Below are 14230 nucleotides of genomic sequence, written 5' to 3'. Positions count from 1 at the left end.
TTGGGAGGATTGAGGATGATTATTTTTGGGGATGGGAGGAGGTTGCTGGATGAAAACAGAGGTCCTGGCTCTGCTTTAAGACAGCTTTAAGTGATGCTTTGATTGCTGTGACAGTTGATCTTTATTATGAAATTCCATAATAGAAAATCGACCCTGTCCACTAAGCCCGGGACCTTATCTGTGGGAGTCTGCACTGGGTGGAAGCGTGCGCACATGACTGTGTGTGTTTGCGTCTGAGGGGTTATTCAAGAGATAAAAAGGGCAAAGAAAAGTGCTGAAATCTGGAGACGAGAAATCAAACTCGACAAATGACTTTAACTTTCTGCACTTTCTCCTATTGATTAATATATAAAAAAAAACTTGTATTTGGGGCACTAATAGAACTATTATTCCTGCTAGAGATGCTAAACTAGCGTAGTCTGTTTGGTCCCTTGGGTGAGTGTGTGTGGGGAACAATGCTGCTGTTAGCCAGACTGCATCCCTCCAGCAGGGCCTGATGATAAGGGGCCCTACATTTACCCACAAGCCTTAGGGACAATAGCAGGCTGGGGCCTTGTTGCCGTCTCGACGGCCTGGCTCTCCTTTGTCTGTGTGGACGCGTGAAGCTCCAGTGACAGATGGCAGGGACATACTGCCATATCTGTTACCTTTCCGAGTGACGTGCAATATGTACTCTTTCCTACGGAGAGCCGGCAGCTGTCCATCCCTCTCCCCGAGCACAAACCGCCCTGCGAGCACTGAAAACACCAACAGCCCCGTCCACATTCAGCTGAGAATAATCAGACTGCAATACTAAACGGGTAACCTTATGAATCGAAACCCATTATTAATATTCCTTGCTCAGGCTGGAGCAAAAATCACATCATGATGAAAAAGGGAATTTGAACATATTTCTGGCAAATTATAATATTCTATTTGCAGCCGGTGTTATTTTTGGTTACTGTTGAACTCATTCTTTGTTGTTTTTTAAAGGAAAAAAAAGTGATGCTTTCATATTTACATCAAATCAGTCCCCAGGGCTGCACTGTGCTGAATAATAATCTGAAATTGCATAACCCCTATGTCATCTTTATTCGGAAAGAATCTCTCCTTTCCTCTCCTGTAACATTCGGGCACAAGTGACGTTAATTTCGTTGAAGCCTCTCGACAGAAAGCTATCTGTAATAAGCAGCTATGATGAAAATATGTATCATGAATCATCAAGGGCAAGCCTGAGAAATTTAATTCTTCTAGCTTATATGACTCACAGTAAAACACTACCAATAAAAGTGTCTGTACGCTCTCTCCCTGAATCTATGTCTGTGTGTGTGTCGCTTCACCTCCCCCCCCTGTATGTGATTTATAATGGCGTAGTCTTAGCGAGGGCCTTTGGAGGCAGATCGAGGGGAATTGGTCTAATTTGCGTGAACTGCTGTTGATTTATAGCCCAGCCAGAGGTTAATGACGGTGTCGCTCATTGCCGCTTGTTCTTTCCACTGTAATGTCGTTATAAGGAGGCAGTGCCAAGACCCCGCGGCATTGTATCCATCGTTCCTTTCCTCACTGTGACCCCACTCTCCTCCCCTCTCACTCCCTGACACCTCATCTCACCTCACCTACACACTCACTCAGTGGAGATGTACTGGAGAGGTCGACTGTCTTTATGAACAGACTTCACAGAACAGCACTGAGTGCTCCGGAGTTTGGGTACAGCTACAGGAACACGCAGGGGTTAGTACTGGAAGAAGCAATATCCCAATATAGATACACTCCAGTACAAGTAAAGGTAGTGTTAGTAGCAAAATATACTTAAAGGGAAACTTTGCGTTTTTTTTAACCAGCTCTGTATCATTAAAATGTAGGTAGTAGTAGCCTATATGCAAATAATCAATGTTTAACTTCCCTCCATGTTGCTATAGCACCCAGAGCTCCTCGCTCATTTGCCAGCAAAAGTCTGCCATTTTGCATCATCGGCTGTTCATACTACAGATTATATTTACGCATTTTTTGTATGCCCGCCGATTTTAGTAGTGTAATGGTGGAATCGAACATTCAGGGCTACTTATGAGCCAGAATACAGTGCACAGTGCAGAGGAATTACGGTGTATATGAAGGAGGAAGAGGCCGGCACTACCGAGAGTCAAGCATCGCCAGCCGGTGAGGATTGTGGCACAAGTGCATTCTAGTTGTTGTAAGTTTTCTACCTTTTGAGCAAAAGGGAAAACCAAAGTCATCTTTCTCTGTTTTTTCTACTCATGTAACATCAGTTTAAAAAATATTTGCACCTTTCTACTGCATAGACAGCCCAGTTTCATGAAAATGCCACCTTTCCAGCAGTGAAATATTTCTTTAAGTATCAAAAGTATGCAATTTGCTGCCCCTTTTGTAGCGTATATATTATTGTATTAAATTGTCTGTATGTATGTTCCCACGGAAACTGATGTGAACGGAGTTTCACTGTAATATCATATAATATGCTAAACCCAAGGTATCACAGGTATGTGTCTTCAAGGTCAAGAATGGATCTTTTGATTACATTATATACTGTTGGGTTTGAAGAAAAAATCATAGTTCATATATGTATATGTATATCTTAGTCTATAGACCAATGGTACTCAGGAGGTGGATGTTTTACTAAAGTAATTAGTGTAAAAATACCCCATTACAAGAAAAAGCCCTTCATTCAAGGTAAAAGTATGTATCAGTACATAAAAGCATTATCAGTAAATTGTACTTAAAATATCAAAAGTATTCATTATGCAGAATGTCCCCAGTCAGATGGTTATGTTATTATATACAGTATATTATATGATTGTATTATTATTATTGATGTATTGATATGTAAGAAGCATTTTTATATTGTAGCTGATGAGGTCAAGCTTATTTTATACTTTACGATAAGAATACAGTAAAAAGTATTTTATTTATTATTAGTAGTATTATATTTTAAGTTTTTATATTTCATTGTTTCACAAAATTAAATCCAAATTAGATTTAAGCAAGTAAACCCTTTAATGTCCAAGTGATATCATATCTAAAATATACATTTGCATAAGAATTCACCCCAGCAATCACAGCCTTGACTGTGTGTGGTTGTGTCTCTATCAGCTTTGCACATCTGGACGCTGACATTAATCCTGTTCTTCTTTACTAAACTAAACTAAACTAAACTAAAGCTCTGTCAGGTTGCAGTGAATGATGAAATGAAGACACAGGTGTACTGAGACAGTAATCAACTGAACCCCCTCGACTACACACAGGTGATCTGCATTTAACTAACTAGGCTATGTGACCAGTGAGGACTTAGTTGTCTCCAGTTAAAGGGAGTGAACACTTATGCTGGTTATTTGTATTTTTTTTTTCCATATCTGTATCCAATTTAGATTACTTTAAGCCAGTAGATGCGGAGAGACATCAGCATTCGTTTGCAGTCGTGTTTCTGGTGAATGTAAGTCCAATATTCACTCTCCTTTTAGCTCTGTTTTTGGTCAACACCTGAGGGAAATATCTGGCTCTTTAGTAGCCCCAGTTTGTTCTTCCTCTCAGCCAGGTATTAGCATGCAGCAGGGTTAAACGTGTAACCGTCAGTTTCTCTAAAAGATAAAACAACCTTTAAACGACCTTCTGGGTTTTTCCAACATCGCAGGTTAATTATCTTTTAGAGAAACCGATGGTTAACTCTGTGACCCAAATGTATGCTAATACATGAGAGGCACAAACTGGGGCTACCACTTCATCTGCCAAATGCTCCACTATGTTCACTAGCAAGTCGCTAACTGTGTCTGTCTTTATGGTGCTGAGCAGGTGGTGTATAGTAGAGCTTTTTTGCTATGAGAGTGAGTGTGAACCAAAACCGTTAAGTTGCGGCTCAAACAGCTAAACAATGAGCTGAAACTTGCTATAAAGCTCCGTAAAGCTGAGGGAAGCTGCAGATCTGTGGGATCTCTGTGGCTTTATGTTTTATGTCGCACTTTATGCTGCAAAACCAATTGCCCTGCAGGGACTTAATGAAATTGAACTTGACTTGACTTGACCACCAGCAGACCGGTGTTTGGTTTTGTAAGTTACATTAGTGATGTGTTTTTTAGTGACGTGTCACGTTATTTCCCTACGTGTCTAGTTTATTTATTTTAAGCCCAACCATGACGTTTTTCCTAAACCTAACTAAGTGATTTTGTTGCCTAAACCTAACTAAGCGGACGTTACTGTGTCCTCATGACATGCGAAATGTCCTTGTAATGTCTTGCTATTTATACGCCTTCCCGTGATATCGGGTTGGTTCATGAGTGACCCATTTCACAATATCACATTGTTTGCACAGAATTATAAATGATTGATAATAACAATAATAATGATAATATATTTATTTATACAGTATAGCACCTTTTAAAACCACAGTATATAGTGCTTTACACAAGATTATAGTCGCTTTAAGTACAGTACATAAGTTAATGTACTTAGTTACTTTCCGCTACTGACAGGAGCATACACACACACACACACACACACACACACATCCTCCATCACGTTGACACTGTGTGGCTGCAGCGGTGGTTCCAGACAGGACGCAACTGTGCATGTCTCCAGAAGCAAGGCATGTTGGTAGCATCAGCCCAGGAGAGGTTGTGTCTGTCTGGGCATGGATGCTGCCCTGTCACCCACCCCGCTGCTCCCACCCCGAGCCTATACCTCTGCCTCCCGGAGCAGCAGCAGCAGCTCACCATGTGAAACCCTGAGACAAAGTCTGAATACAGAAGAGAGAGAGAGAGAAAGAGAGAGAGAGAGAGAGAGGCTAGAGACTGAAATCACAAGATGTGAGCAAGTTCACACGCCTGCTTTGTCTCCATCTCTCATTGCTTTGTACACTGAAAATAATAATTTGCTAATCCATCCAGCCTTTTATTAATGAATGTAAAATTCATCCGCCCACATTAAACCAGCATAAATTGTTTTCCGCTTGACCTGCGAGAGAGGGTTGCTTTGGAGTATTTGTCACAGCAGCAGCACCGTGACAGGAGGCAGCCATAGCCTAATGCTGGGGGAGGAAAATACTCAAAGTATTTACAAAACACCCATGACACACGTCAAATCAGTGTTGCTGAGCCGTTTGTAGTCGACTCTTGATGGTACCAAAGCGTTGCCAAAGAGAATTCTGTAGCGCCGCGGCTCGTCAGCTGGGTATTGCATTTTCTGCTTTTATGAAATGAAATCTGCGTGCGCGTCTTTCTCAAGAAACACTCATAAATTCCAAAACTACTCTGACAGATTTTCAGAGGCGTGAACGCGGGTCTCTCTCTCTCTCTCTCTCTCTCTTGTACGCTCCCTTCTCATCGCCCTCGTTCCCTTTTTGTCATTTCAATCACATTTTCAATGAATCCAAGTTTGCTGAGATAACTTTGAAGCCCAATCTGTTCTGGATTACCAGAGAAATGGGATCCTCAGGGAAAACGCTGTGTTTCTTCCTTTTGTAGTTCTATCTATCTATCTATCTATCTATCTATCTATCCGTCTATCTATCTATCTATCTATCTATCTATCTATCTATCTATCTATCTATCTATCTATCTATCTATTTTTCATTATCTGTTTTTCTCTCACTCTCTCGCCACAGCTCTGTAAAATGATCTGAAAATGTCAAACCTCTTGTGGAGTCTGTTTCTACAAGCCTAGTTAGGACAGTTATTAAATATCACTGAACAAGTGCAACAAAGGATCAGACAATATCATTCTCCCTGTCATTACACGACAGCCCAGTCGCACAACAGTTCGTGAAATAGTCACGAAATTTAACGTATTGATTGGTGTACATGGACACACATTTTTTAATGTCCAGAAAGTATAAAGAGCGGCGAACACCATGTGCGGAGTATGTTGGGGTGGTGGGTCAAAATACGCAGGACTTTCACCCAGGAGACCGGTATTCGTGTCCCGTGTGAAACTACAAGTCAAAGTTCATTTATTTGCCACGTAACTTCTGTACTTAAATTACGGTACTTCCAGAGTTATTTTAACCCAAAGCACGATCTTTTTCTAATGCTAAGTAAGTCGTTTTTGTCACGTAAATTCCGTACTTAAGTTACGACACTTCCGGTGTTATTTTAACCCAAACGACAATCTTTTCCGAAACCTAGCTAAGAAATTGTGTTGCCTAAACCTAACTGAGTCAATCTATTCCTAAACCCAACTAAGTAGTTATATTTTGAAAAGACTGTTGCGCAAAATGTGCGTCAAGTGTTGTTGAGAGTCGTGCTGAATGTCACGAAAAAAAAAGGAAATTTGTGTCTATGTACACGAATCAAATATATTCAATTTTGTGACTATTTCACAATCTGCTGTGAGACTATGTTGTTGTACACATTGAGCTGCAGCATCCGCGTGACCGACAGGTTCGAATCTTTCAAATATGTTCGGTGTAGATGTATATCTATCGTCTAAAGCACTTTACGTAAGTGGAATTCAGAATATTAATTTTACTTTGGATATTTTGATGGTAGGTATGCGTAGAAACTGACGTGTGTGTGAAAGAGGGGAATAACTGTACGAGAGAGCAGAAAGAAAGAAAGAGTAGAGTATAAGCTCACTACTGCGTCCTAAAAGTACATTTTTGTTACATATCCCTCAGAATAAACAGATATACTTTTTTCCTTTTCATGATGTGAAACCATGTCATACATATAGCATGATATAATGGGAAATTAGCTAAAAATAACCTCATTTGAGACGAGTATGATAGACAGGCAGATAGAAGATGACACTAAAAGTGTGAGGAAGAACACGTTAGATTGGAAGGTGCTGTGTGGTCGGCCGATAGCAGTTGGCATGATGCACCACAGAGCGACAAGGTGCTTCTGCCAGACTTTGTAGGACGCGCACACACACACACTCACACACACACACACACACACACACCATCTGTTACAGACACACAAACAGTGCAGGGGCCAGACATTTACTTCACATGACTCAGAGACAAAAAACACATCCAGATACCATATGTAGTTAACATGCATGACAGGGCGACACACTTTATATACAAGAAACACATCTACGTTTGAAATGAAGGGACAGAAATTAACAAATATAAAGAAAAACTTAATCAAACCCTCAAATATATTTTCATGTATGCATTTAAGTATTAGATTTGTGTGGATTGAAGGATTATAGGAATATGTATTACCTTTGATTATCATTCCTTATTTTATCTTTTTTTTCTGCAATATTCTGTATGTTTTATACCTGATGAAATCCTCAAACAGGCATATCATATTAACAATGACGCCACATAATGCCATCAAGAATGAGTTTTAGATGTAAAACAAACAGAAAGAAGTCACAAGACCTGTGATCAGTCATTGTACACGTGTTTAGTTTAATTTAGTTTATTTAAGAGAAGGGACAGTGCAAATTAATAAATACACACAGTATAAAAATGCCAGAATTAGCCAAAAGGCTATTTTTTCATCTGTGTCCCTGTAACCAAAGGCTTCCCAAAATACATCAGAACAAAAACAAAAAACAGGGCATGCGGTTTAAAGGTTGGAAAAGGACACACAGTTGTTAAAAGCAGCAGTGACATTTATACATATAAAACAACATTGCAGACAAGCAGGACAAATACATAACAGCAGCAGCAGCAAAAAGAGATGTTAGTGCTGCCATTGTATGTATTAATCATCCATTACTGAAATATCTGTCAGTGTTTAATTTTCTGATAAGAATTACAATTATATTATTGTTGTTATGTTGTGTTGGACGTTGTTTGCCAGCCACAGATTGGCCTTAAACTCTTGTGTATTTCAACTGTTTCCTTTACATTATCATATATTGTGTTTTTAGTTTGTTTTTAAGCGTGTGAATGAATTGTTTGTGTGATTGTTGTGTGTATACTTGCCTCAAATTGCCCTTTGAGGGACACATAAATTATTTTGAATTGTAAACTGAATTAAATATTTACATTTGAAAAAATGGAGCAGTCTATAAAATAATTTTATCTTCACTTTTTTCTCTTTTTTCTAATATTTTTTTTACAGTTCATATCTTCTGCAGACCAATTTGCCAAACTGCCCAAATAACATTTTATGCATTTACATCTTTTGTTAAAATGATGATGTGATTTATGCAACCTCAGCAGATTTTTTATCTAAAAGTGAAGGCAGAAAAAAATTAAAATTTCTCATTTCAGCCGGTAAACAATGAACCACCTAGCACAATAATAATAATGGCTTCACTTGAATATGTATGTTATTTGATGGTATTGGTTTTCTGCTGCTGTGATGGATGATTGTAGCGTTTCCCCCTGCTTCATTGTCTGAGTGTGTGCGCGCGTGTCGTAGGGCAGGTTGTGTTTGGCTTCAGATAGAGTTTGGGTCGGGACCGGCGAGGGTTGGAGGTCACAGTTTAGCGCTGTGTCATCTGTCTTTGTTGGGCAAATCAGTTGCCTTCTGCCGGGGTCAAGGTTTGGTTAAGGTCAAAGGTCGCCAACAACAGCGAGTGTCTTATGAGGCAAGGTGCTGCGTCTGTTACGTCTGCTACGTCTGCTGCGTCACAGACACAAAGACACAAACTCAGACACACACACACAAAGCTTTTTGGGGCCTTATCTGTCGGGTGCAAGCCCACGTAACAGCCGGACGTCTCCCCCTGATGTAATGCTCATGTTTAAAACTGCTGCTCATTCTGTCTGATCTCCATATCTAATTGACGCCCCCTCCCCAACACACACACACACACTCTGACCCCTACCCCCACTACACACACATATTTTACCCCTCATATTTACCTCCTTCACAATCTTTCTCTCCATCCTCCATTACTCTTATTTTGTTACAGTTCAACTCTGCTGCTCCATCTTTTGGAGAAAAAAAAATGAGAAAAAAAGTCTGCTTACTAAATGGTTTTCTCAGCACCTGCCCTCCCCCTTCATCCATCCATCCATCCATCCATCCATCCATCCCCCTCCTCCTCCCTCAGCCACCAGCTGAGCTCACTGACGGCGGCGGCGGCTATGTGGGGGTTGAGGTCTGTTTGTGGGTGAGGGGAAGAAGCAGAGGGATTTTGGGGTTGCTGGGAATGAATGAGGTCGTCTGAATGTGCGACACGTGCCGGGGCGGCTGCTGCTGCTGCTGCTGATTCACACTATTATCACCCCCCCCCCCTTTAAAAACACAAGCTGGCACACGCATGTGCACCTCACAGCATTCCCCTTTTTTTATCTGACTTAATCCATCTATTAGAGCATATACGCTTGAGACAAACACTCAACATGGCGGTCTATGCTACTCGCAGACACACAGATATGCACACGCTAACATACACACGCACATACATGCACGGCTCGTCCCTGATCCTGATTGGTTGAGCAGCAGCAGAAGCAGGCAGGGGGGAATTAAGGTCACATGGTGTGTGCTGCTGTAATCCTTTACTGCACCCAAGGACAGGTCGGCCTCCACCAGGAGCACCACCACCACCACCACCAGCAGCAGTCACCCCCCGACAGGAAGAGGAGAAGAGGAAGGGTGGTGTGTGTGTGTCTGGGTGGCAGTTCATGATCATGTTTTAATAAGAAGATCACACATGTTTTACACACACACACACACACACGTCTGGTGTCATAGCCCTGTCTGCCCTGAGCTACAGTACATGAGACAACATAGAGGATGGTGCATGTGTGTGTGTGTGTGTGTGTAGAGAGAGATAAATGTGTGTATTCCTGTATATTTGAGATGCAACAAAAGAAAGAGAGAGTACAGTAGTACAGTATTATGTGTTGTTTCTCTGGGGAGTCTGAGGTGACAGACCGGTACGCCTCTCACTCCAGTGATTTCGCCTGCCGCCTGCTGCCTCATATACCCACAGCTCTACGGTCAGTTGCCATGGAAACAAGGAGATAGGGTGTATATATATTTTTTTGGTGAAATGTACATTGGCTTGTTGAGGAGGAGGAGGAGGAGGAGGAGGAGAAGGAGGATGGGGGCAGGGTGGAGTAGCGCTCATTTGTTTGACTTGTGCATTTGTCTGTGTGTGCATACATGCACATAAATATATATATTCTGCTTGGGTGTGTGTGTGAGTGTGTGTGTGTGTGTGTGTGTGTACGAGTGGGTTTCATGCTGTCTGGTTTCCACTTGATGTCAAGTACTCCTTTCCCCGTCTGTTCACCTGAGGGATGGAGGATTAGGTGATTAGTGTGAGATTATCAGGAGGTGAATCCCTTGGTTGTGTTAACGACTCAACAGTGGTTCACACTCTCTCACACGCACACACACACACACACACACACACACCAAAGGATCCAGCTCTCATTTCCCAGCCCCATCAGCACCCCTCGTTCTATCACACTCTCCAGCGAATTCAGAGGCCCGATGTGCTCCAATGTTGCAAAAGTGTGTGTGCGTGTACTGTATTTGTATTTGTGTTGATGCGAGCATGTGCCGTACGTGTATGCACGTGTGATGCAGGCATTTATTAGCTGAATTCCTGCACATCACCGTTTGTGTCATTTCCCCCTGAATCAGCAGACTCTGGGTAAACAGAAGCACGACTAGTTTTAATTACAATGTTAATTGATAGGAAACAAAAGGGGCTTAATTAGGTGCAATGAGGCAATGGGCACAGTGGCACTGTGGACTTAATGATTCAATGCACTCAGCCTGCCGATACAGACACTCATCTATACGAGCACACACACACACACACACACACACACACACACACACACACTCGGAAAATAGAGGGCACACTGAGAGAGACAGAAAATGCATTGGGGAAACCCTGAGCAGGGAGAGAGCAAAGGCAGCGAGGCAGAAATTTTAAGTTGTCGTCGTCGTCATTTATTCACTGCCTGTTCTCGTTAACAATTTACGGATTCACTGTTGTTCCACATACTAATGTTGTGGAATCGCCAGAGAGCAGAGGAGGAGCGAAGAGAGAGAGAGAGCGAACAGAAAAAGAAATCAGTGGGGCTGCAGCGGAACATGTTGCACAATCCAATCAATATTTTCTAGTCACAGCCGGCATCAGTCTCAGAAATAAACAAGCCTGATAAACCACACGGAAAATCACAGCCAAACTCTTTGAAAATTCCTCTCAGTGAGGGGGAGTTTGTACGGCATCAAGGTAATAGGATGTCACTCTATTTGCTTATGTGAGCATACATGTTTGATGACTTTGATAATTGAGCTTTTGTTTGGGATCTCCCTCCTCCTTCCTGCCGCCTCCTGCTCCTCCACCTCCTCCACCTCCTCCCTCTCCTCCCTGGTGCCGTTATTGCTGTGATATTTTTCTCTCCTCCATCCCAGAAGTAATTTGGCTTGTGAAATTGCACCTTTTTCCTCGACCCCCCCCTTGGAGTGCTCCTCTTCGATTTCCTGTCTGGGTGGCTGCAATCACTCTTGCCTTGTCCTTGGTCCGCGACCTTGGCGGGCCAACACCCCCTTCCAATCCATCGTCATGGAGATGACCCCACATCTATCACCATGGAGACAACCTTTGCATGGCAGTGTGCCACACCCTTCCTAAGGACTCAGCAGAGTCACTGGTGCTTATTCACACTCACATACACACACACACACACGTCGCATAAACATTTTTTGGGAAAGATATCGTCGCTTGTCTTCATTTGTTTGGTATTCCTGCGAGCTGCTGTCTCACTGTGAAGAAGTCTGAAAGTCACTCGAGAGCAAATTCGTGGAATTCAAATAGAACTTTCTCACAAAGTGAACAGCACGCAAATAGATCTCTTAGATGTATCAGTCACATTGATACGCTGTGATTAAAGAAGGGCGAGATAAGGCGAATGAAAGCGATAGAGATAGGAGAAATGTAGAGCGAGATAGGCACATGAAAGGACAGAGCAGCGGCCAGTTCGGGCCGCTTGATTAACTTCGCCGAATGCGATCTATTTTCAGATATTAACATCGACAAAAACAGAAATAAGCATCATGATTGTCCTCCTCTTCCTCACCCTCATCAGCAGTGCCGTCCTTGTTAAAAGTATCATCATCGACACAATAGTTGTCATTCTCACCTCTTCAAATGCCACTTTATATCAGCCTCCTTTTTACTCATCACAATAATCATCTTTATCAAGGCCATTATCCTGAAATGCTGTGGTGATCGCTGCCAGAATACTTTCAAAATAATCTTACTACTGATGTATTTAATTAAAAAACAAAAGAGTGCTTCCTACTCGTGCATTTACAGTATCAGGTCTGCACAATGTCGTTTGTAACTGGACTGATTCTTAGATGCCACCATTGTCTCTTATGTGTTTAACAGCTCTGCCAAATCGACTTCCTCCATCTCTATTGCTGAAAGCCCAGTCAGTCTCATGGCATGTGAGCATCTCTCATTACTCTCAGTTCAACACTAAACCCCAGAGAAAAGAGGAGTTGGCAGTCGGAGAGGAGAACAGGAGAGAAGGGAGAAAAGGATGAAAGGAAGGAGAAAACCAAAAATAACACACCATACCCCCCTCCGATTTACACCCACACCCTCAACCCCACCCCCTCACAGAAAAGAGAGGGAAAAATATGCGCGGACCCCCGTTGGAATTGCCAGTACCACTCAAGCGTACTCTTATGCAAATTTTGCTGTGTCCGTGTCAACGGTTGCCGTGTTAACAGGGGGAGCTGTGGTACGCAGGCCCTCCTCACTGCCACATCATTTGTTTAAGTCATCCAAACAAAAGCCAGGGGAGAGAGCCACATGATTGGTGAAATATGCTTGTGTGGGACCACTGCAGTGGAATAATGATTGCGGCATTACTCCTGCGTGTGCCAGGGGCTGTGTGGCCATTTCATGCCAGCACTGAGTGAATGTAAGGGATGTTTATTCATGAGGGAGAGACAGACAGAGAGAGAGAGAGAGAGAGAGTAAGAAAAAGAGGGGTAATAAAGGATGGCGGGGAGGTGGGGGACACTGATATTACTCCTGTGTGAGCTGCCTGTATCTGAATGTGCTGAGCCTGTGGACCAGCAGAGGGAGGAAGTGCAGGATGAGAAACAGAAAAAAAAGGTCTGCAGGTGCAAAAAAATGTGGCATGTTTTCAAATGGAGGTCAAGAGAATTATTGGTAAGCGAAAATATAAAACATCTGCACTGTGTGTTCTTTTTTATTCAAAGCTCTCAGAGGAGGATGTAAGGCCTCGAGACTCAAATGAAAAGCGTTTAACTCTTTTAATCCGCCACCTTTATTTGGAAATAACAAAACCTCTTTTAAATGCTTTTAATTTGAAATCCAGACGGCATCTTCCAACAGTTTAGTTCATCTGAAGAGATTCAATGTGCGTCTGTTGCAATGGCAAGCTAACACAATGGTTGTTATGTGATGATCCTGCGACGTACTTCACTTATTTCAATGTTTCTGGGGTGATTTATGAACTTAAAGCTAGAGATGGAAATCTTCTTCAAAAACATTTTTTTGTTATATTTGTTGAAATTCTCATTACGTCCCAACAATTATCATAAAATCAAATGCTTTGCAAAGAAATACAAATCTGGTATCTGGCTGTCGCAAGACTGTAATTACCTCGTTCGATCATGTAATTGGGAATGGCCTACCTGCCTGTCTACCTACCTGCCTGTACTCACTCTGCTGGTGCACTCATTGCATGTTACCAGAGTCTTCCGCAAGCTGCTAGCTTGACAGCTGTGAGTACCAACATAAATCATGTTCGTTGTTTATGTTCATAATGATAATTGTGGGGGGAGTGGCTTTGGAGGCCTGAAGGAACGGATTATCAGACTGCGTTCCATTTATCTTGGAAGTTGGAAATCGGATCCGGGAATGACGCCACATCTGTGTTGACTGCGTTCCAGTACAACGAGTCGGTAAGGTTAGTAATACCAGTTGATAGCAATGCATTGCGCTGGTATTTTGTGCATACAAACACCATAGCAACATGTCCACAGATAGAGGCTGGACAGTGCTGTGAGTACGACTGATTTAATGAGACACAAATAAGACAAGAGTGCTAATAAACATATTACTACGGCTTTTTTTTATTGTTGATAGACAGAGCAGCAAACTTGGATTTTGAGGTCGGGGTTGGTGAAGTTCATCCGACTTTCCGAGTTGGAAATGCGACTTCAGGGGGCGTTCCAGGTGAAATTTCCGACTAGGAATTCAACTCGTCAACTCTAGATTTAGGGACTTTTGGAGCTAGTGCTGGTAGCTACTTTTATAGGAAAATAGTTGCCAACACTGTGCTAGGTTTTTCAGTTGGATCATTTTTAAAATCTAATGTACTCTT

Source organism: Sebastes umbrosus, chromosome 6, assembly GCF_015220745.1.
Source record: "Sebastes umbrosus isolate fSebUmb1 chromosome 6, fSebUmb1.pri, whole genome shotgun sequence".
Lineage (NCBI taxonomy): Eukaryota > Metazoa > Chordata > Actinopteri > Perciformes > Sebastidae > Sebastes > Sebastes umbrosus.
This window is presented reverse-complemented; position numbering follows the sequence as displayed.